The sequence below is a fragment of the Ambystoma mexicanum genome, chromosome 3p (genome assembly GCF_040938575.1).
Source record: "Ambystoma mexicanum isolate Mex_15411 chromosome 3p, UKY_AmexF1_1, whole genome shotgun sequence".
In the NCBI taxonomy this organism is placed as follows: Eukaryota; Metazoa; Chordata; class Amphibia; order Caudata; family Ambystomatidae; genus Ambystoma; species Ambystoma mexicanum.
Genome location: NC_090925.1, coordinates 766,390,092 through 766,411,963, shown reverse-complemented (window position 1 = coordinate 766,411,963; position 21,872 = coordinate 766,390,092). Strand labels below are relative to the sequence as shown.

The window sequence follows — 21,872 nt, the reverse complement described above, 5'->3', positions numbered from 1 at the left end:
GATAAATCCCACACTGGGGTACACTTCAAGAGAATTGACGCTTGATACAAGCTTCACACCTCTGAGGAGATTTCCTCATTGGCTTGTCCGCTCCAGTCCTCAACGGTGGTTGCTGCGGCCACCCTCCAGTCCAAGCTGGCCTCTGCAACTTCAACGGCAGCGGCCCAAATCCTATCCAAGGAGGATCAACTTTTGGACTCATTCAGCAAGAAGTTTTTTGCCAGTTTGGCTCTCCAACTTCGTCAAGTGAACACCAAGCTCATCCTGGCAGCAGCCAATCTGAGGCTGTGGAATGAGTTGGCTGATTTCCAGGAGTGCATTCCTGTCTATAGGCTAGATTACTTTAAAGCCAGTTCGTTGAATGCCAGTGTTGGCACAGGATCTACTGGAAGCTGTGGCACACCACGTAGATGCCTCAGCTTGAGGCCTTACGGTAGGGGTTGACACCTCTTGCCAGGCGTGGCTCCACGCGATGACGTTTTCAAAGGAAGTGCAAGACAAAGTACTGGACCTTCATTTTGAAGGCAAGTAATAGTTTCATTCTGCTACCGACTAGGAGCTCACAAAGACCAAAGCGAGTACCCAAGCCGCCACATCTTTATCGGTCTTGGCGAAAGCTAGAGCTAAGGCCCTTTATACAGAGGTCGGGGTACCAGACACGATCCTTCTCTGCGTTCATGCTGTTTCAGGATCGTTGTGCGTGCCGAACTGAAGCTCCGGTTGGCAGGACCTGCCGAAAACAGTAAGGTGGTCGGTTTTTCACCCAGCCATCAGCCTCCTCTCCAGGGGCAGGTAGTCTCCCTGCCAACAAATCAGCAAAATATTTTTTGTCGGTCGCATGTGACTCGTCTCTGGAGGCGTGGCAGACCATCACAGAAGACTGGTGAATTTTGTCCATCGCTTGGGTGGGCTTTCCCTTTCCCCTACCCCACCCTTCAACCCTTCCTTCCAACAGATCGGGACACCCTCCCTCAGACCCGAGGTACAGAAACTTCTGTTCCTCGGGACTGTGTAACCTGTTCCCCTTTCGTCTGTTCAGTCCCAAACCCAAACAGGCTGGCCTGCGCACTATCCTCGATCTTTCCCAGTTCAATCTTCCTCTTCCCAAAGAGATTCAGTTTGATCACGCCTTGCCAAATAAAGTCCTCTCTTCGGAAGGGCGACTGGCTCAGTTAAGTGGACCTTTCCACATCCTGATCTGCAGGCCGCATCGGAAATATCTGCAGTTCTCTGGGAGGAGAACCTTTTCAGCTCTGTGTGCTCCCTTTTGCTCTCTGCTAGGCGCTGCGTGTCTTTAAGAAATTGTCGGCCATCACAGCTTTCCTCAGGCTACAGGGCATTCACGTATAGCCGTATTTAGACGACTGGCTCCTACGCAGTCCTTGTCAACAGATGGCATTGAACAATCTCCAGCCTTTCCTCCAGCTCCTGTTCCACCTTGGGCTGTCAGTGAACTGGTGGAAAGGTTCTATGACAGTCTCCCCATACCTGATTTTCCTGGGTTTCTGTTGGACAGGATTGCAGAACACCCTTGTATAGACCGTTTTCCGTCACTAGGATCTATCCACCCCGTGTCAGCTCTTCTTCCAGTCTTCCCACATGACGGCTTGGTGGTTTCAGAGACTTGGGCCTCATGGCTTCATTGCGTGCTAGCCCTTCCTCTTGCACGTCTGAAAATGAGGAATACTCAGCTGGCTCTTCGGAGTGCTTGTTCTCAGGCCTTGGCTCTGATTCCAAGATGATCCCAGTTCTATCCTGCATGACTGATCTACTATGGTGGTCCTCGACCAACAACCTTTCCGTTAAAGCCTCCTTTCAGGAGCCCGGCCCACAAGTGAATGTTACCACGGACTCCTCCCTTCTGGGTTGGGGCACGACGCTGAATCATCTACAGGTATTAGATCTATAGACACTTCAAGACAGGCAGTTTCATGTCAATTATCTGGCACTCCTGGCTGTTTTTATGGCACTAACACTTTTCAACCGTCCGTCACGAACAAGGTGGTCCGTATTCGCACTGACTCCCCAGTGGTGTTTTATATCAACAAGCAGGGTGATGATATGTCACCTCTCCTTGTGGACCTTATCATTCAAATTTGGGAATGGGAAATCCAGCATGACATTTGGCTGCTGGCTGTAAATATTCTGGGTCGCATCAATGTAACTGCAGACTCACTCAGCCAGCAGACAGCTACGAGTGGGAACTGAACACGGATGTTCTTTACACCATTTTCCGCCAGTGGGGCACTCCAGAAGTGGACCTTTTTGCGACTTTCACAAACGGGGAAACTTCCTCTTTATGCATCCAGGAACGGTCTCGGAGTATCCTCCTTAGCGGACGCGCTAGAGATCCTGTGGCACAACATGAAGGCCAGTGCTTCCCCACCACTTATCAGTCGCTATGCAAGCTCAGGAATACATTTAATTGCGCACTCCTGTTCATAGCTCCTTGCTGGCCAGCCAGATTCTGGTTCTCGGAACTTCAGCATGTGTTTGTTCTTTCGATCAGATTGCCGTTGATTCCCGACCTGCTTTACCAGTGCGATCACCACACGTCACCGCCTCCCCACAATAGTTTGCGGCCTGGTGCCTGTATTCAGATTGTTAGCGCAGTTTTGTCACAGGACAATATGCACATTATCAAAGCAGCCAGAAACGTTTTCTACAAGGTCTCAATATAGGAGCAAATTTCTTAGTTTTTTCCACTGGTGCTTAGCAAAACAAATTGACCCTAGGCATGCTACGGTTGACAGTCCTATCTTTCATGTCCCACCTTGCAGCTTCAGGCTTTCATGTCTGGTCTTGCAGAACTTATTTATCTGCCATTGCCGCCTACCTGTGCAGACAGCTGTTCCATTTCTTTGACGAATCCGGTCATTAAAAGCCATTTTGCGGGTCTTCTGCATCTTTTTCCTCTGGTGCGTGCTCCTCCGCCCAAGTGGGATTTGAATGTGGTACTCGCTGCATTGTGCCATGAACCATTTCAACCTATGGCCACTACAGATTCCAAACACCTTTTGTGGAAAGTCGCCTTTCTGATGGCAGTGACATTGGTAAGGTGAGTAAGCAAGTTCCAAAGCTTGTGGAACTTCCGTTCCTCACTTTTCATAAGGATAAGGTGGTGCTCCGCACTCATCCTTCTTCCCTATGTAAAGTAGTTACCGTTTTTTTTTTTTTTTCCTTTGAATCAATCTCATTACCTGTCTTTTTTTCCAAATCCAGCCTCAGATGCCGAGAGTCTTGCACAACTTGGATGTCAGGTGAGCCCTGAAGTTTTCACTCTACAGAATGAGTGAACTCAGGGGCTCCTCACAACTATTTGTCTGATTAGTTGTCAGATTAGAAAGGGAAACCTGCTTCAAAGGCAATTATTTCCCGATGGATTGCCTCCTGCATTTCTGTAGCATATACCATTCCAGGCCTTCAACCTCCGAAGGGCATCCATGCCCATCTTGTACATGGCAAAGCGGCTGCTGTTGCCTTCCAAAAGAATGTTCTCTGGGAAACCATCGCCAAGGCGTCTACATGGGCTTCCCCATCAAGTATTTCTGCTTGCACCGGAGTTCCAGGGCTGATGCCCAGTTTGGTCAGGCTGTCCTTAAGAATGTATTCCAGTAAGGGGGGGTTTTTCCATCCACCCGAAACTGATGTGTGCTTGGGAATCTCACACAGGTATGCAGTCAAGGGGACGGGACGTAGGCGTATAATAGTTACTCACTGTAGTGACTACCTTACTCGGTCCCATTTTCCCTGCCTGCTGTCCTCTCTAAAAAGTATCCTCTATTGCTTAAATGGTTTCGGACCTGGCGATAGAAAAGGACTGAATGGCAATGCGTGGGGCAGAGCTCAGGAGGGCAGGGTTATGGCCTTGTGTGGTACCCTGCGTAAAAATAGGACTTTGAATTTTTTTTTAAACTTCTTTATTGAATTTAAAACATACAAACGCAACAGAACCACCCCCTCCCCCAGGGCAGTCAACTTCGTACTTTTCAGGGGCTCTCACTGTCAAATGGAGTATCTCATTTCAGGTCCAGTAATTTCAGACTTAGGGGCACCAAATCACCCTAAAATCATCCCTTAAAGCCAGTGTCACCCCCCAGTCCCCAGCAAATTTCAGCAGTTCCCCTTTCATAGCATAAGACGCCCACTCCAGGGCCATCGTTTCCCACACTTTCCGTAACCAGTCATGAATTGAGGGTAAGTTGGTGCTCCTCCAGTTTTGGGTGATTAATGACATGGCTGCAAGCGTCAAGATTGCTCTTGCACGTACTCTGCCGCGCGGTTCCCCCAGATAATTGCCTTCTTACATGCCCAAAAGTATCAATTCCGGTCGCCTACTCCATCCCCCAAATACCTGGTTTTGCGCTCTCTGCAAGTCCTAGAATGAAGCATTTTTCGGACACCTCCACCAAATATGTTTAGCCGTCCCATCGCGCCCACACCTCCAACAGGTCCCAGAGACTTCCGGGTACATCCTATGCAATAAGGCTGACGTGTAGTGCCAACCGTATATTTTATACAACGCTTCTTGAAGCTGTATGGCCCTAGCCAGCTCAGGGATTTTCCTCCATAAGTTCAACCACTCTTCCGTCTCCATGTCCCTTCCCAACACCTGCTCCCATCTTTTCACAAAAGGCCAGCTTTTATGAGGAGTAGATTTATCAAGAATCCTGTAGAGGTTGGAGATGAGGCCTTTATCGCCGGCATTTGTGAGCAAAATGTTTTCAAAGAGGGTGGCCTCCCTAGTGGCTGCGTGTTTATTTGGCGGCTGCAACAGCCAATGGCGTAACTGGGCATACCGAAACCTCTCCCCTTCCCCCCCTACTCCAAAGGCTTCCTTACATTCCCTAAAAGTGAGAATCTCGCCCTTCTGGAACATATCCCGAAATCTCATGCACCCCCTGCTCCTCCCAGTTCTTGAATACTCCCTTCTCGGTCCCAGGGGTAAAATCGGGCTTGTTAAATAGCGGGGAGAAAGGGGACAGAAACGACGTGATGCCCTTCTGTTTAGTCAGGCGGTCCCAATTATCCGCCATTAATCCCGAGATGGAGCTTTCGTACATGTGCTTAGGCCTGTGTTCCCTCCTCAACCATAAGACCTCCCCTAGATTTAACTTGGTCACCGCTCTATCATTGTCGACCCATTTCTGCCCCCCAGTCCCCCGCAGCCACTACTTGATAATCCGCAACTGGGCCGCCTCATAGTACTGCCTAAAATTCGGCAATGCTAGTCTCCGTCCCCCCCCCCCACCTCTCCCCCTCTCCTCCCTCCTGGGGGCCTCTAATAAGGGCCTGTCTACTCTAGCCCTCTTCCCCTCCCAAATGAAATCTTTGGTTATGGACCGGAGCTCCTTAAACCTCTCCGGGACCGCCTGCGGTATAGCCTGAAAAAGATGAAGCAAGCTCGGCAGCGTTATCATTTTAATAGCCGCAATACGCCCCATCCACGATAAGCAGATTTTACCATTTCCGAAGGTCCTTATTTATCCCTTCTAAAAGGGGAGATAATTTGCCGTGTACCACCCCTTTAGCGTAGGGGTAACTCGAACTCCCAGGTATTTTATCCCCCCAGGAAACCAAACGAATGGGGTCTCGCTTTGGAGCCTAGCACCAACATCTTTTCCTATGGATAGGCAAAACAGCTCCGACTTAACCAAATTAATGCGAAGGCCAGAAGCCTTGGCAAACTTCGCCAGAACTCCCTTCACCGCACCTATCGCTTCTATGCGGTTAACCATGGAGAGCAACATCATCAGCAAAGGCGTTACTTTATGCTGCTTTCCACCAAAAGGGATGCCCTGAATCTTGTCCGCCTCACATATCGCTTGCAGAAGGGGCTCTAAATATATCGCATAAATTAATGGTGACAGGGGACAGCCCTATTTTGTGCCCCTGGCCATTCTAAAGGAATGCGAGAGGGTACCATTCACTAGAATCAGAGTCTTCGGTTCCTGGTAACTAGCCCTCATCATTCTGAGGAAGTTACCGCCCAAACCCATCTCCTCCATGGTGCAACTCCACGCGGTCAAAAACCTTCTCGGCATCCAAGGAGAGTAGGACCGCAAGAGTGTTTTTCTGCGTTTTCTCCACCAAATGGGCGACACGCCTAATATTGTCTGTAGTCTGCCTCCCCCAAATGAACCCGGACTGATCTCGGTGAATCTGGTCCGGGAGCATTCCCTCAAGTCTATTAGCCAACACCTTTGTGTAGATTTTCGTGTCAGTATTAATCAATGCGATTGGCCTATACAATGTCCTATAACGGGTCTTTATGGGGCTTAAGAATCCGTCATCTTAGCCTCTTCCATAGTCGGGGGGGGGGGGGGGGGTGGGGGGGGTTATGCGCCCTGAAACCTTGAACGCATTGAATAGACTGGTTAAGTGCAGAGTTAAGAAGGCCGCAAAGGTCTTGTAGAAAGCCGAGGGGTATCCATCCGGACCTGGAGCTTTTGCCGGGGGAAGTTAGATATCACCCGACTGACCCCTTCTACGCTAATCTCTTGATTCAAGAGTTCCTGAGACGCCTTGCTAATTTTCCCAAGAAACTCCTCCTGGGAATGTGCCGTAGGGCACTGACTTGTGTAAAGCTCCTCATAAAAGGCAACCAGAAGCTTCTGAATATCCTCGATGTGTTACCTTCCCTCCCCACCCCCCCTTTCCAGAGTGCTCCTATCATATTTTTTGCCGCTTCCCCCCTCAATAGGCGAGCGAGAAGACAGCCCGCTTTGTTTGCCCTTGCATAGAACTTCTGTCGTACTGCGAGAAGGGCCCCCTCCGCTTTTTTAGTTCGAAGGATACAGAGCTGTTCCTCTGCTCTTCTGTACTGAGTAGCTCTATTTGGCGTCCGTTCCGCCCTGTGCCAGGTCATTTCCACCTCCACCTCTAACTGCCTCTCGAGCTCATCCATCTGTCTGTCACGGTTGGCCTTAAGTGCTATAAGCTCCCCTCTGATAGTTGCTTTAAACGCGTCCCACCTTCTACTTTCCGAGGTGTCATCTTTCTTATTTTCTTCCATAAACTGCTTCATTTTCCTTTCCACTTCCTCCTTGACCACTGGGTCCCTCATGAGGGCAGCCAGGTATCTCCAACTCCACACCTCCCTCTTCCTCTCCTCTAGTTCTAGGCGAATGGAGACAACTTTATGATCCGCTATACCGAGGGGTCCCACCTTTACCCGACCCAAAAGGGTCAGACACCCATATGTAATCTATATTCTAGATTGAGTACCATGCACCCCAGAGAAGGTGTATCCATCCTTCTCCACTTAGCTCCCGCCATACATCCTTAAGCCCAAGCCCCACCATTCTTTCCCGGAGAGCTGGCGAAACCTCTTGGCGAACCCGCCCCCCTCCTACCAGACCTATCGCTTGCCCCAGTCCAAGCCAGGTTGAAGTCCCCCATAAGAATTACCAGGCCTCTTGCTGTGTCCCCTAAGAGTTCAAGAAAGGATCCCAGAAAATGTTCCTACCCAGTATTTGGGGCGTATATGACCGCTATTGGGAGGACCGCCCCCGCACACCTGCCCCAGACAATCAGATACTTACCCCCCCCCCCCCCCCCCCGCCTTGTCTCGGATGATATCTTCTGTCTTAAACTGTACTGAGTTCTTAATGGCCAGGGCCACTCCAGCCGTGTTCGCTGAAGCGTGGAAGATTAGGTCGTAGCCCCGAAGTCTTAGTCGCCTTCGATCCCCGGGCAATAGGTGTTTCCTCCAGACCGAGGATAATCGGGCCCTTCCTTCTTCAACCACTCAAGCTTCTTCATACTAACTGGAGAGTTGAGACCTCTCACATTATGTGTGGACCACTTGAAGCCTACAGACTAAACCAACTTGCGAAGTCCCACGAGACCGCCAACCCGTACCTTCCTCCTCCCCAGCCCACAACTGAACCCCCCCCTCCCCACACATTCCCTTTTGAGTCTCTTCTTCTCCTACCAACTCCATGATTTTTGGCCCCATGCCCACCTGAACTCCTTTGCGCCCACCACGCGTGTATGTCAGAACCTCAACTTTGGGGTGCCATTTCTTTGGGTGATGCCCTTGTTCCACCATCCCCCTACCCCCTCTGAGGGTCCCCGCAGGGCAGGGTCTCCTCCACTTCTCCTCTTTTGTAGACCACTCCCAAGCCTTGGACCTCTGACGGTTATCTGCTCCCCGGGAGTGTTCCGGTCTTCTGTCTGTCCTGTCAGGATCCAATTCCACCTGCAGCAGGCTTGCTCCCTCCTGCAGCGAGGTTATCATCCTCTATGCTCCCTGCCAGTCAAAGAGGAGACCGAAGGGGAAGGTCCATTTGTACTTGATTCCCTTATCCCCGAGGGCTGTCAAAACAGGGAGCATTTCACGTCGTTTCACAGCGTACTTCCAGCAAGATCTTGAAACAGTTCTATCCTTTGGCCCTCATGAATCGTAGGTTCTGTCTGCTCTCAGAACCGCCTCCTTCTGCGCATACCTGGCGAAGGCAGCAAGCACATCTCTTGGTCTAGCAGACACCCCTTTGCCGAGACGGCCCATCCTGTGAACTCTGTCCAGCTCAACAGACTCTGGTGGGGATTCGCCCACGAGCCCCGCGAAGATGTTTTGTAACATGCCCTTCAGGTCCTTGTACCAGACCGTTTCCGGCAACCATTTCACTCGTATATCGACTCTCCCAGATCTGTTCTCCAAGTCCTCCCTTATCAGTTCCAGGTTACTTGTGGCTATGTCCAGCCGGTCGATTGCCTCGCTATTCTCCGACCTTACCCATTTCTTGCAACCCCCTTTCTAGAATGTCCCTTCTCTCACCTAACTGGGCCACCTCCTGTTTTATCTCCGCCATAACCTGGCTACTGTCCGACCTAAGTAGCTGAATCTGATCCTGGAAGGTCTTTGCCAAATTGTTCTGTAAGGTCAGTGTCTCTCCGTGGAGGTCCTTTCTCGACATCGGGTGGGGGGGGAGCTGTCTGACCTCCACCAGGTGGCTTGGGCTCCTACTCTTCTTGCGGTCATTCGCCTGCCCAGCATTCTCCCCTCTGTGCTGACACAATGTTGGTAGGGTACCCGTGGTCGCTACTTGTGGGAGACCACCCTTGGCCTGCCTTCCTTTATTTTTTGAAGACTTTGCTACGTGAGAAGGGTTCATCCACGGGCCCCCCTCTGTTAAGACAGCGCGGTGCCAGTTCGGGGGGCTATAGCTCCGTGACGTTATCGGCCACTTCCTTCCGTCGAGAGGCTGTGAAGAGGAAGAGCCTGTGCCCTGCGCAACGTCTGCCTCAATTCCAACCGGGTCCCCTTGAGGGGGCGTCCTTCCAAGGGTCTGCACTGCCCCTTTTCACTCCAACACAAAGTTCTCACATAAATGGCCGCCGGGCTATGTCACAGCAGACTTGTCCTCCGTGTCACCCTCCCCCCACCCCTGACGGCGTGGAGTGGAGGCCAGAAACCCCACTATTGTACCAGGCGACTGCTAGAGGCTCTCCAGATTAATGATCAGATCAGAAAGGGCTACTACTCGGGTGAACCAGAGAGGAGCCGCCGCACGAAGGTTGTGTTGTGCAGTGTCCACCCTACCTCCAGGCAGAATGCGGCAGGGCAAGCCAGTTGCTGACCTTTTTCTTGCTGGGGGCATCCTCCCTATCCCGGTGCCAGTGAACCAGCACCCCGCTAGAGTCTGGGGGGTGGGGGGGGATATCACTCCCTCAGTCTCCTGCACACCCTAACCCCGGGGAGATGGGGTATAAAGTTTCCGGGGGGGGGGGGGCCACGGCCACCCCCGCTTTCAGAACGCCCAGGTCCCGCCTCACCGCCTATTCAGCCACCTCGATGCAGATGCGGCTTGACTGCTCTGCAGTTCTGAAGTCTGACGGCCAGAGTGAATTGCTCTGCTCCACCTCACTGCCCCAGTCCTCGAGGGGAGGGGGTTCGCCAGGCCTTCCCTGCCAACGGTCTCCAGGGTTCCCGCCGCAGCCGCCCCTCCCACTGTTCCTCCGGAGACCAGGGTGCTCGTAGCCTCCTCCACACCCGCGGCGCTCTCACCTGCTGCTGCTCTCCGGGGCTGTCACACCTCCCCCCAGGCCTCCATCCGTCGGTCCTCGCAATCCCGGCAGGGGGCAGACACCGCAGAAGGGGACGCACCAGCGGCAGGCACCCGCAGCTGTCTCTCCCAGCTGCTCGTGCCTTAGGAAAAGCAGCCTTGAACTTCCCAAGTTCCAAGCCGGCTCACTCCTTCGGGTACAAAGCTTTTCCATGGCTCCCTGCCTCATCGGAGTCCTCAACGGGGTGGTGGGGCCTGTTAAAGACTATGGAAGGGCTCCAGAGCGCCGTCGCCACATCAATAACACCACGCTATTGGCCAGCTGTGCAAACGTCCAGTGGAACAGTCTGCAGGAAGGCCTTCAAGAAGTACCAGAACCTACACGTACCAAGTTGCCTGCCATTGTTTTCCAAAGGCAAGCAGTTGGAACATAATGTGCTAAAAAAAAACTCTGGGACCCTGGCACAAGGTATATTGCTCAAGAGACCTGCATGGCTAAGGAACTCCGGTTTCAAGCCAGAGACCCAAGCAGCACTGATGAACAAACCTGTTGAGACCAACCTGTTTGGCAAGGCAGTGGACGATGCTCTTGAAACAGCCAAGAAAGAACATCACTCAAGTGCCTGCAACAAATTACCAGAAACCCTCTCCCCAGAGAGGAAACTGCTCCCGCCGGCCTTTTCGTGGACAATCTCGTTTTTTCCCAGAACCTGTATAATGCAGGAAACTGGAATTCGGGACAAGGGTCTAATGCCTCCACCACTAATCCACCCAGAGAACAGCGGTGTGGGAAAGGTGGAGGAGGTTCCAACCCCAGAGGTGCTCCGGCCTCTGGTCAGAAATGATCTGCGGATCAAGTCCCCTCCCATGCCACCCCGGTCGGGGGGGGGGGGCGGGCATATAACTACTGCATGGGAGGGGATAACAGACCAGTGGGTACTCAAGATGGTCACCCACGGATACAGTATAGAATTGTCCCGACCACCCCAATTCAGACTGGTTTTTCCCTTACTTCGACGGCTGGCTCATAACCGGGGAGTCCTACGAGACATGCCTATTGAAAACTCAGACAATAGACCGCTTAATCAGTCTGGGATTCTCCAACGAGAAGTAATCCAGCCTAGACCCTACTCAAGTCAAACAGTTTCTAGGGGCTCTAATTTGGACAAAAGACAGCCGCCTCTTCCCCTCCTAGAGGGTTCAAAACATGCGGTTTCAGATCCCTCCCTATGTAGCCAGTTGGCAAGTGATGGTAAGGATGATGGCGTCCTGTGTTTACTTCCTCACACGCGTCTGCGTCTCATGCAAGAGTCGCTCAACAGCCAGTGGTGTCAGGCCAGCGGACAATGTGAAGATCGGGTAGTTGTCTCACCAGCCCTTGTTCTCTCTGCAGTGGTGGTCGAGGGAAAACCTCTTGAAGGGGAAGACCTTCACCACCCCTGCAGTAGAAGCTACTCTCACAACTGACGCATCTCTCACATGGTGGGGTGCTCATCTGCTTCAGCAGACTGTGCACGGCGTGTGGTCCCCACAAGTAGTGTCCAACCACATAAATCTGTTTGAACTATTAGCTGTATTCAAAGCTCTGAAAGCTTTTCAAACAGTTACAGGGGAAAACAGTCCTGATCTTGACAGACGGCTCCACAGCCATGTACTACCTGAACAAATAAGGGGGGCACTCACTCTCCAGGTCTCTCGGATATGGGCTCTCAAACACAGGATGTTCTGTTGTCTCTACACATTCCAGGGGAAACTCAATCTTCTGGCAGACTTGCTCAGCAGAGATTTCCCACTGCCCGTAGAGTATGAATGGCGACTACACGAAGACAGTCTCCAACGTTTTCGCAGAATGGGGTTTCCCTGTTCGCAACTCTGGAGAACACTCAATGCCAAGATTACGCCTCCAGGTACCCACATAACCGCTCCAAGGGGAACGGGCTCTGGATAGCATGGTCAGGGGAATTTACGCTCTGTCCCCTGTAGCCCCCCGACTCCCTTAATCAACAAGATTGTGCACTAAAGGAACCAGTCACCATAATATTGTCGGCCCCCATGTGGGCCCACCAACCCTGGTTCTTATCTGATGGATGTCTATCTCCCCCTCCTATGAAACTGCTCTGCCTGTACAACATGTTATCTCAGAACGGGGGAGAAACACTGCATGCAAACTCTGAACTTAGCAGCCTGAGGTCTTAGAGTTTGGACACCTTCAACTCCCTCAGATGTATGGACATACTCAGGGAAGCGAGAAAACCAAACACCCGATACTGCGCAACACACGGTACTGCTATTCCAATAAATGTAAACGTTTATCTGGTGTAATGCCAAGGGCGTCAATCCCATTGAGTGCTCCTATGCACATTGTATTGTACCTGACCCACTTATTGGATTCAGGCCTGGTTTTTAATTCCCTAAAGGTTCATTTAGCTGCTCTGTCTACACTAAGTCACTGCAAAATGTGTTGTGGTGGAAAATACCAATTATCAAGGCTTTCATGGAAGGGGTTAAAAGGATTCATCACACCCCCCAATCCCCCCCACCCCCCCGCCCCACCCCCATTTCTTACCCAGCTCCTGGATTGGACTTCAATGTGGTTCTGACTAGACGCATAGGGCCCCCCTTTGAGCCTATGCACAAGGCAAGTTTAAAAGACCTGACCTATAAGGAAGCCTTCCTAGTGGCTAGCACTTACATTGGAAGGGTTAGTGAACTACAGGCCCTTTCAGTACTAGACCGTTTCGTTACTGTTGAGATAAGGTGGTTCTGCGCACTCGCCCTCGATTTGCGCCTACATTTATTTCCAAGTTCCACATGGACTAGTCAATAGAACTGCCCACTTTCTTCCAGAACCCCACTAACATGGCCGAAAGGAGCCTATACAAGTTAGGTGTGTGCAGGGCAGTCATGTTTTACCTGGAAAGAACAAAACCACTGAGGAAAACAAACCAATTTTTCGTTTCAGTGGCAGCTGGCAGAGAAGGGGATCCTGTCTCGAAGTCCGCTATCTCAAGGTGGATAGTCAAATGCATCACACTTTGTTACACTCTTGCTAAGAGACCTGCCCTTCAAGCCTAGAGCACATTCTACTCGAGGCACTGGGGCTTCCATAGCATTAATTGCAAATGTTCCCCTAGTCAATTTGCAAAGCAGCAACCTGGAGTTCTCCAGCATGGGGTCTGGCATGGATTCACATGCTCATGAATATTCCCCGTCAGGCTGGGAATCCTCGGTAAAGAAAAAATCAGTATCAGTTTCGTTTCTGATCTGTCTTTCGTAGTAGTAACCAATCACTGATCTCTGCGTCATACTGACCACAGCCAATGACTGCCCTCTACCTAAGCCCCGCCTCTGGCAGCCATCTTCAGATTTTTACCGCACGTTCAAGTGTTGGGATCCTGATGCTATTGCTCTCGAGCATTAGTGCTTTTTTTTCACGTGTTTTCTCAGAAAAATCTCTCTTTTCGGTCAAAAGAGCCTCAAGCTCCACCGTTTCTTCATCCGATTAACAGGGACCCGTGTCGGATTCGTCTATGCCCCTCAAGGGTGAAGATTTCGTCGAGCCACGCTTTTGGAGGACTCCAGAAGTTTCTCAGGCCCATCTCGGACATGGCCCAGGAGAAGGGAAGCTCGACGCCCGGAAAGCTGTTCAGGGTCTGCCCTGGATGCCAGCTTCAGAATGTCTTTAAGGAGGACGAACACTCCCTTTGCCTTTACTGCCTACATGAGGACAAGACGCACGTGGAGAAGGACTGTGCGTTTTGCGGCAATGTCGGAGTGGACCATGAAGGACCGCCATCAACGTCTCGCCAACTGGCTGGAAGGAAAGAGCCCGTCAGGCGAGAAGAAGAAGTCCGAGCAGTCTTCTAAGACCTTTGAGGGCGCCCCGGCGACGGGGTTCCAACAGAAAGCCAAGCACCGCGAGTCCGCTGGCACCGGGAGCGCCGAACGGTCGCGCTCTACGGGCGCCAGGCAGGGCGCATCTTCCCCGGCGCCATCAACCACGATCCAACGCTCTGGCTCGGGTAAGAGGAAGGCTGAGCACCCGGCGAAGCTCCTGGAGAGACCCCGGTCGAGCTTGAAGGGCCCCATCGGAGGGGGAGCGAGGCGGTGGCCCACCCCCCCAAGGAGAAGGCGGTGAGCGCACCTAAGGTGGTGAAAGCCTTAATCCACCCGGCCAAGGCCTCTATTGAGACAGTCGCAGCGGCCCTGGCTCAGCCTGTGGAGGCTACACCAGTGGTGGCGACCTCGGGGCCCAGAGTCTCCCTGCCACCGCAGAGGAAGTCCTCTTTCATGCCCATCAACAGGACCCCTGTGAAACCTCCGACGGAGAAGAAAAAGGGGGGGCAGGAGGTCGTCCTGGATTCGGCCTCAACCTCTGAGGAGGAGCTGATCAAAGTCTTAAGCCACGGCGTTGGCGTGGAAGACCAGCCCGTCGGGAGGGACCCCAACATAGGAGACGACGAGAATGTGGAGGGTGCCGCCGGGGCTCCTGACCGCCCGTCGGACTCCCCTCAACCAGTGCCGCAAGACAACTCGGCGGCCATTTTGTTGGCTATACAGTCCTTATGCTCGGAGATAAGGACGAGACTGCCGTTGCCACCAACGGAGGAACCGCTCCCGATGGGGGACCCGGAGCCAGGCCCTTCTGGGAGCCCTCCCCCTAAGAGGATTCATCCTCCACCTCCTTTTCAGCCATCGCGCCCTGTTCAGCCCTCCTCCCCGTCCACGACAGGTGGGGATGATACGGGGACTGACACGGCCGCGACTGGTACAAACGACGAGGTTTACGACGAGGATCTCCCGTCGTCACCTCCCACCCGGGCTTCCCTGCCCGACGAGATAGGATCGTTTCACTCCATGATCGCCAGGGCATCCAAGCTTTTCCAGCTCTGCCCGGAAGAGAAGAAGGAAGGTTTCCTTTATCAACGGCGCGAGGCCAAGAGGAAGACGGTCCTCGCTGTACCTCTACTAGACTATATTTGGGATGAGGGCCTCGCCCTCCTCAAGAACCCATCCACGACGCTGGCTAGAAGGGATCGGTACGAGAAGTACCTGGTCCCGGACGCGACCCACTTGTGCCTTCGGGCACAGCCGACACCGGACTCGGTCGTCTCCGCGGCAGCCAGGAAGAAAGCGGGGGGGGGCGCAGCCTCTACGGCGAGGGAAAGAAATTAGACACGATGGGACGCAGAGTCCTCTCGTCGGCAGCGACGACGATTAAGGCGGCCAACGCCTTGGCTATCGTAGCCCGCTACGACAGGGAGTTGTGGTACAAACTGGCCCCCCTGCTGGACTTCCTACCAGACGACAAGAGGGCGGAAGCCCTAGAAATCTTGGAGGAAGGAGAGGTGGCGTCGGACCACGCCATTACGATTGCAACGGACATCGCTGACACTGAATTTCGCCAGTTGGGCAACGGCGTGTGCCTTAGGTGGCGTGGATGGCTCAAGGCTACTGACTTCCGTCAGGACGTGCAGACCAGAGTCTTGGACATGCCGTTCGACGGAAACAACCTGTTTGGGAAAACCGTGGACGATTCCCTTCAAGCCATCAAGGCGGACACGGAGACGGCCCAGGCTCTTGGGGTTCTCCAGCAGCGGCGGCCGCCCTTTCGGAGCAGCGGAGGCAAACAGGGTGCCTCCAAAGGTTCCAGCGGCGGATTTTCCACCTACCGTCAAGCGGCCCGTTCGTCGTCACAGGAAGCTTACAGGGGACGAGGCAAGTCAGGCGGACCCCGCTGTCATCGCCAAAGAGGACAAGGCGGCAAAGCCTCGTCGAAGCAGGACTGAACCGGCCGTGGGGTCGGGCCCCCACCGAAGCACCCCGGTGGGAGGCCAGCTGGCAAGCTTCGTCAGCGTGTGGGAGTCCATCTCCACCGACCGTTGGGTGCTGGATGCCCTAGCTCAGGGTCACGCGCTCGAGTTTCTAAAGAAGTGCCCGCGCGTCCCCCCTGTGGCCAGGAAAGAACATCACGTCCCTCAACTTCTCTTGGAGGTAAAGGCGTTGCTCAAGAAGGGCGCCATCGAGCTCGTCCCAAAGAGGCTTCGGGGCTCCGGAGTTTACTCAAGATACTTCCTCGTGAAGAAGACTGGAGGATGGCGTCCCATCCTGGACCTACGACGACTGAACAAATTCATCAAGGCACAGAAGTTCCGGATGGTCACCCTCCAACACGTCCTGGGTCAACTGGAGGAGGGCGATTTCCTGTCGTCGTTGGATTTGGAGGATGCCTACTTCCATATTCCCATCCTAAAGGGACACCGAAAGTTTCTCAGGTTCGTGGTCCAAGGGCGTCACTACCAGTTCAAAGCCCTTCCCTTCTGATTGAGGTCGGCACCCAGGGTGTTCACCAAGTGCCTCGCACCGGTGGCGGCGCAGCTGCGCCGAGAGGGATCCACGTCTATCCCTACCTGGACGACTGGTTTATCTGAGCAAAGACGAAGGAGCTCGCCGTGGAGCACACCGCAAGGACCGTCCAACTACTCACGGACCTGGGATTCTCCATAAACTACGCCAAGTCCCACCTGGTGCCCGCGCAAGACGCACTGTTTCTGGGAGCGAAGCTCGACAGTGTCGCTTCTGGCCTCTCCGTCGGAGGAAAGGACGAGGGCCATCTTGGGCAAGGTGCAGCGGATGCTGGCTGCGGACGCGGCCAGGGTGAGGTCCATCAAGTCCCTCCTTGGAATGATGTCTTCTTGCATTTATCTCATCCGCCTGTGCAGGCTCCGGATGCGCCGTTGCAGGCGTTCCTGGACGCGCGTTGGATCCAGACGGGCAGCTTCGAGGAGAGGATCACACTCGACGAGAGTTTCCGACGAGCGATCCGGTGGTGGGGCACCTGCGCGCATCTTGCGGCGGGCATGAACTTCCAGACCCCCGGCCACCAGGAGACAGTGACCACGGATGCCTCCCTGGAAGGGTGGGGAGCGCACACCGAAAATCTGCACGCGAGAGGCCTTTGGCTTCCGACGGAGAAGTCCCTCCATATCAACGTCCTGGAGCTCCATGCAGTGTTTTGGGCCCTCGGGTCCTTTCTTCCGTCCCTCAAGGGCAAGGTGGTGAGGATCTTCACCGACAACACCACCACCATGTTCTACATCAGGAAGCAGGGCGGGACCAGATCCCCAGCCCTGTCCAAGGAGGCGCAGGATCTGTGGCATTGGGCCGTCGCCCAAGGGATGTTTCTGGTGCCGTTTCATCTGGCAGGGATAAAAAACACCATCGCCGACTCACTCAGCAGAGAGCTGCGCTCGTGCCACGAGTGGGAACTACGTCAGGATCTAGTGGACTGCCTCTTCCGACGGTGGGGCACACCCCAGATCGATCTGTTCGCGACGGCGACGAACTCCAAGTGCCGGAGGTTCGCCAGCAGGTTTCCCCAGCCGAGGAGCATGGGCGATGCTTTCTCGTTCCCCTGGGAGGGCTTGTTTCTATACGCGTTCCCTCCATTGCCATTGCTGATCCGGCACATCAACCAGCTCAAGAGGTCACGGAGCAGGATGATCCTCGTCGCACCTGCGTGGCCGAGGCAGATATGGTTCCCGGACCTTCTGGACTTGTCAGCGTCCCCGTCAATCAAGCTGCCAGTGGACGCGGATCTTCTCTCCAGGGAAGGAGGCGCCATCCTCCATCACGACCCGAAGTCGCTGAGCTTGCAGGCCTGGCTCCTGCAGCGTTAGAGTTTGGAGGATACGACATACCGGCCGACTGCAGAGAGGTTCTTGCAAAGGCCAGGGCGTCCTCAACTCTTAAATACTATGGACACAAATGGAAGAGGTTCTCTGGTGCCACGCACAGAAGATTAACTCTCTACGGATTACGGCTCCCCAGGTACTGCCGTACCTTCTGACGCTGGCCAAGGCTGGACTGGCGCACGTGTCCATCAAGACTCATCTTGCTGTGATCTCCCGATACACTAGAACCACGGGGCGGACGTCTTTGTGGTCTCATCGTCTGGTGAAAGAATTCATGAAGGGACTGTTAAGATCGTTCCCGCCGGTGGAGGCTCCGGCCCTGGCGTGGGAGCTCAACGTGGTGCTGACCAAGCTCATGGGACCTCCGTTCGAGCCTCTGCAATCGGCTCTGTTGAAGTTCTTGTCGTGGAAAACAGCGTTTCTTGTGGCCATCACCTCCGCACGAAGAGTGGGAGAGATCCAGGCCCTTTCCTGCAAGCCCCCGTACTTGACTTTTCACGACACGAGGGTAGTGATCAGGACGCACCCCTCCTTCATGCCCAAGGTGCCGTCGGACTTCCACCTCAACGAACCCTTGGTGTTGCCTGTTTTCTTCCCGTCGCCTTCGTCGCCGGCCGTAAGGACTTTGCACTCGCTGGATGTGGCTAGAGCGCTGAAGTTCTACGTGGACCGCACTAACAGTTTTCGGAAGACGTCACAACTTTTTGTGAACTTTGGACCTGTCAATCAGGGGAAGGCTCTCTCAAAGGCCTCCATTTCCAGATGGCTCTCCGGCTGTATCATGTACTGTCATCGGTTGGCAAACCGACCGCTGCCTGGCCGTCCGAGAGCCCATTCCACCAGAGCGATCGCAGCTACCACAGCGTTCCTATCTGGTGTGCCCTTGCTGGACATCTGCAGGGCTGCTACGTGGAGGTCGACGCACACCTTCACGAAATTCTACTGCGTCGATCGGGATTCCAGGGAGGAGTCCAGGGTCGGCCAAGCAGTGCTGCGCAACCTGTTCGCCTAAGGTGAGCCTGGTGAGGAGGTAAGAATTGCTTAATGTTGTGTTTGATGTAATGCTTAATGTTGAGCCTTTGCCACCTCCCGTGGTTGTGCATGTGTGTACTGCTATGTATTCTTTATTCATGAGCATGTGAATCCATGCCAGACCCCATGCTGGAGAAGGAACAAGTTACTTACCTGTAACTGTTGTTCTCCAGCATGGGTATGGCATGGATTCACATGCGAACCCTCCCGCCTACCCCTCTGCGGCTCTTCACTTGGTCATACTGCCACTTCACGTGCTACCAAATCTGAAGATGGCTGCCAGAGGTGGGGCTTAGGTAGAGGGCAGTCATTGGCTGTGGTCAGTATGACGCAGAGATCAGTGATTGGTTACTACTACGAAAGACAGATCAGAAACGAAACTGATACTGATTTTTTCTTTACCGAGGATTCCCAGCCTGACGGGGAATATTCATGAGCATGTGAATCCATGCCAGACCCATGGTGGAGAACAGTTACAGGTAAGTAACTTGTTCCTTCTGTACACACGTTTAAAAACACTATTGCCTAGACACTCATTCTAGGTGTGATTCTCAGGTGGGACAAGCAGTACTAGGACATCTTTTCATTACTGTTCCTTTTCACAACCCACCTCCAACTCTGGGTGCCGCTTGCTAGTCTATGCACAGCATGCGATTCTAAGCTGATTAACAAACATCAGAAGACATGCATTACTCCCCGTAATGGCATTTCCCCTCCAGCTCAGGTGTAAGGAACATAGACTCCTTACTACTGTCTCTCTTTATGTACTCACGTTAGCCTTGGGCTCCCTCATGGCCGAAAAAATACAATCCAAGGGACCTCATAACGTGAGAGATTTTGGGTACACGTCACGGTAGGCATAGTGTTAGACACACCTATGCCGACGTCCCCTTGATGCAATACTCGGCGGTTTCCACTGGATGTCGGACCCTATGCACAGCATGTGAATCTAAGCACATACAATCATCAGAAATGCTATTACAGTGAGTAATGTCATACTACAACAAGCATAGTTTAATTCCTATTTTGTGTTCCTTAAACTGGTTGAAGTACCCTTAGATTAATGATATATTACATATTTGTAGGGAAACGGATGAAAATAACTGGTAAAATTGTGTCAGTGAAGGACAGCTCAAAGCCCTGAAGATGGATATAGTGTGATATTTGAAACTTGTCAGCTAATAGAAATAACCCTTTAAGTTGACTGTATATAAAGAGTCTTGTATGAACTAATTAAGTGACCAACACTGGAAATTTGTATTTGATTTCTATTTAATTTTGATTGGTTTATTAAACTTTCTTGACATTTTGATAGCCCTGTAAATATAATTTTGGATACATTTACATCTGAACTTTGTTATTAAAAGCTATAACACATGTAATTCAGTTTGAAACTACATTTGAGTGGTGTATAGAAGGACAAAGCCCGACGAGTGCACATGGGTCACCTGTGGGCAACCACATTTTTCACTGAAAAAAAAAGAAAACTGTTCCAGATTGGTGTCCCCTTAGGCCTAGGCACAATAACCATATGCACCCGAAATATAAAACACAGATAAAAATATTTCAGATGCGTAATAATACATGCTTGTGCACCTCCAACCCTACCTTTTGTCCTGATTGGACACCGCCCCTTGTTGTGAAATGCAGGGAGTAAATGCACAAGTTGTGCTGTAGTTCCTCTTTAAAAACTGTGAACCTGGAAGCGGCCGACAAGTCGACCACTGGAGCTGAAACTGAAGAGGAAGATGAAGAAACGAAATACTCAGCTATTTCCAGAGATCAGAGAGCCTGCTGTGTAACCAGAGCCTGCTTTAACCCTTCCAATCGACCTGGGGATCCTGAAAAGGATGACCACAAGCCTGGTGGGATCCACTATTTTGAGCCATCCCACACCATGTTGCAACCTTACAGGGCTGCAATACCCCGATACCCTGGGACCTCAAACCATTGTGCCGTGCATGGGCTTCCAAATCAAGCTGAAACTATGGTGGCCTTCTCCTGGATCTCCAGAGACGTGAATAGTCTGGAAAGTCCCCTCACCAGAGTGCTGGACCTTACAAACGATGAGAATCCAATCGGTGATATTCTGTCTTCTGTCTCCTGAAAAGGGTGCCCAAACCCTAAATCTCATCCAGCCGCAAAACTCTTACCTGGAGCCTTCCCAGTTGGTTTTGGCTGCAGATCCTGAAGGTTTCTTGCTGCAACTCTTCTTCCGTGCTAAGGTACTGTGTTGGCTGGATATTTACTTAAGCCTGTGACTTCTGTAAAACTTTAGGGTGTTCTTCTGATTGGGAGTCTTCATCCAGTTCACCCAGGTCCACTGCTGGAATCCTCCTTGCCTAGAATAGCTGTGTGCCATTCTTGGTGTTCTTTAGGTGTAGCTGACCTTGGTCTACCAGGTGCAATCTTAAAAAAGGGTTCTTGCTAATCTTAGTCTGTGTTCCACTGAGCTGAAAATTAACTAATTGTATTTTACCCCAAATGATATTGCCCATCTAGAATAACTGATCATAAATGTAGTTATGTTGCTTCTGTAATCTGCTTATATGATATGTTATGCCATTTGTAACACGCCTATACACAAGTGCTTAGATCACATGCTATGGATAGGCTGGCATTGTTGGTTGATTGTGATTTCTTTGAGTGTCACTGCATAACTGACAGGGTCTACTACCCTTGTATTACAGAAAGTAATCTAAAAGTAAATAATGGTTTTTACTCCCCATGAACAGGTATGGCCCATACTAAATGTGTATTGGGTCTTCCCTAGAATTACTGTTTGGTATACGGATGGTTTTATGCTTTGGTCTGTGTACTTTCAAGCTTTATGGTGTTTGTTTTTTATAAATCTTATTGACCAGTACTTGCCCCCAAGACCTAACTTGGCCTAGTTGTATTTTTAATAAACCTTTTATCTTTTTATATACTTCTGGTTGTAAGTGTTTCTATGCACTCCTTGGTATACTACAGTTCCTATGTACTTTCTTACAGCCCTCTCCCATCTAAGATGAGCCTGGTTGCTCTGTCTATGATGCCTTATACTCGGGTGGTGTAGCCTTATACTCGGGTGGTGTAGCCTTATACTCGGGTGGTGTAGCCTTATACTCGGGTGGTGTAGCCTTATACTCGGGTG

The 21,872-nt window shown here is 52.1% G+C and overlaps 1 protein-coding gene across 2 annotated transcripts in view; it reads left to right on the top strand.

Moving 5' to 3' along the window:
* The window catches only part of LOC138580836 (serine/arginine repetitive matrix protein 2-like), a 1,087,536-nt gene that overhangs the window by 244,813 nt on the left and 820,851 nt on the right, over window positions 1–21,872 (top strand). The gene's annotated exons all lie outside the window — the stretch shown is intronic.